The following is a 2,937-nucleotide window of genomic DNA, read 5'->3' as shown; positions in this document are numbered from 1 at the left end:
ATAATACTCAGTAGTACTGTAGTACTCACTAGTACTATAATACTCAGTAGTACTGTAATACTCAGTAGTACTGTAGTACTCAGTAGTACTATAACACTCAGTAGTACTGTAATACTCAGTAGTACTATAATACTCAGTAGTACTGTAGTACTCAGTAGTACTATAATACTCAGTAGTACTGTAATACTCAGTAGTACTGTAGTACTCAGTAGTACTATAATACTCAGTAGTACTGTAATACTCACTAGTACTATAATACTCAGTAGTACTGTAATACTCAGTAGTACTGTAATACTCAGTAGTACTATAATACTCAGTAGTACTGTAATACCCAGTAGTACTGCAGTACTCAGTAGTACTATAATAGTCAGTAGTACTATAATAATCAGTAGTACTGTAGTACTCAGTAGTACTGCAGTACTCAGTAGTACTATAATACTCAGTAGTACTGCAGTACTCAGTAGTACTGTAATACTCAGTAGTACTGCAGTACTCAGTAGTACTATAATACTCAGTAGTACTATAGTACCCAGTAGTACTATAATACTCAGTAGTACTATAATACTCAGTAGTACTGCAGTACTCAGTAGTACTGTAGTACTCAGTAGTACTGTAATACTCAGTAGTACTGTAATACTCACTAGTACTATAATACTCAATAGTACTGTAGTACTCAGTAGTACTATAATACTCAGTAGTACTGTAGTACTCAGTAGTACTATAATACTCAGTAGTACTGTAATACTCAGTAGTACTGTAATACTCAGTAGTACTATAATACTCAATAGTACTGTAGTACTCAGTAGTACTATAATACTCAGTAGTACTGTAGTACTCACTAGTACTATAATACTCAGTAGTACTATAATACTCAGTAGTACTGTAATACTCAGTAGTACTGTAATACTCAGTAGTACTGTAGTACTCAGTAGTACTATAATACTCAGTAGTACTGCAGTACTCAGTAGTACTGTAATACTCAGTAGTACTGTAGTACTCAGTAGTACTATAATACTCAGTAGTACTGTAGTACCCAGTAGTACTGCAGTACTCAGTAGTACTATAATACTCAGTAGTACTGTAGTACCCAGTAGTACTGTAATACTCAGTAGTACTATAATACTCAGTAGTACTATAATACTCAGTAGTACTGTAGTACCCAGTAGTACTGTAATACTCAGTAGTACTGCAGTACCCAGTAGTACTGTAATACTCAGTAGTACTCTAGTACCCAGTAGTACTGCAGTACTCAGTAGTACTATAATACTCAGTAGTACTGTAATACTCAGTAGTACTATAATACTCAGTAGTACTGCAGTACTCAGTAGTACTGTAATACTCAGTAGTACTATAATACTCAGTAGTACTGTAGTACTCAGTAGTACTATAATACTCAGTAGTACTGTAGTACCCAGTAGTACTGCAGTACCCAGTAGTACTGTAATACTCAGTAGTACTCTAGTACCCAGTAGTACTGCAGTACCCAGTAGTACTGTAATACTCAGTAGTACTGTAGTACTCAGTAGTACTGTAATACTCAGTAGTACTGTAGTACTCAGTAGTACTGTAATACTCAGTAGTACTGTAGTACTCAGTAGTACTGTAGTACTCAGTAGTACTGTAATACTCAGTAGTACTGTAATACTCAGTAGTACTGTAGTACTCAGTAGTACTGTAATACTCAGTAGTACTGTAATACTCAGTAGTACTGTAGTACTCAGTAGTACTGTAGTACTCAGTAGTACTATAATACTCAGTAGTACTGTAATACTCAGTAGTACTGTAGTACTCAGTAGTACTGTAGTACTCAGTAGTACTATAATACTCAGTAGTACTGTAATACTCAGTAGTACTGTAGTACTCAGTAGTACTGTAGTACTCAGTAGTACTATAATACTCAGTAGTACTGTAATACTCAGTAGTACTGTAGTACTCAGTAGTACTGTAGTACTCAGTAGTACTATAATACTCAGTAGTACTGTAATACTCAGTAGTACTGTAGTACTCAGTAGTACTGTAATACTCAGTAGTACTGTAGTACTCAGTAGTACTGTAATACTCAGTAGTACTGTAATACTCAGTAGTACTGTAATACTCAGTAGTACTGTAGTACTCAGTAGTACTATAATACTCAGTAGTACTGTAATACTCACTAGTACTATAATACTCAGTAGTACTGTAATACTCAGTAGTACTGTAATACTCAGTAGTACTGTAATACTCAGTAGTACTGTAGTACTCAGTAGTACTGTAATACTCAGTAGTACTGTAGTACTCAGTAGTACTATAATACTCAGTAGTACTGTAGTACCCAGTAGTACTGCAGTACTCAGTAGTACTATAATACTCAGTAGTACTGTAGTACCCAGTAGTACTGTAATACTCAGTAGTACTATAATACTCAGTAGTACTATAATACTCAGTAGTACTGTAGTACCCAGTAGTACTGTAATACTCAGTAGTACTGCAGTACCCAGTAGTACTGTAATACTCAGTAGTACTCTAGTACCCAGTAGTACTGCAGTACTCAGTAGTACTATAATACTCAGTAGTACTGTAATACTCAGTAGTACTATAATACTCAGTAGTACTGCAGTACTCAGTAGTACTGTAATACTCAGTAGTACTATAATACTCAGTAGTACTGTAGTACCCAGTAGTACTGCAGTACCCAGTAGTACTGTAATACTCAGTAGTACTCTAGTACCCAGTAGTACTGTAGTACTCAGTAGTACTGTAATACTCAGTAGTACTGTAGTACTCAGTAGTACTGTAATACTCAGTAGTACTGTAGTACTCAGTAGTACTGTAGTACTCAGTAGTACTGTAATACTCAGTAGTACTGTAATACTCAGTAGTACTGTAGTACTCAGTAGTACTGTAATACTCAGTAGTACTGTAATACTCAGTAGTACTGTAGTACTCAGTAGTACTGTA

Source organism: Sebastes fasciatus, chromosome 2 (assembly GCF_043250625.1).
Source record: "Sebastes fasciatus isolate fSebFas1 chromosome 2, fSebFas1.pri, whole genome shotgun sequence".
Taxonomy (NCBI): Eukaryota; Metazoa; Chordata; class Actinopteri; order Perciformes; family Sebastidae; genus Sebastes; species Sebastes fasciatus.
The sequence above is the reverse complement of the archived record's forward strand: the minus strand, read 5'-3'. Positions refer to the sequence as shown.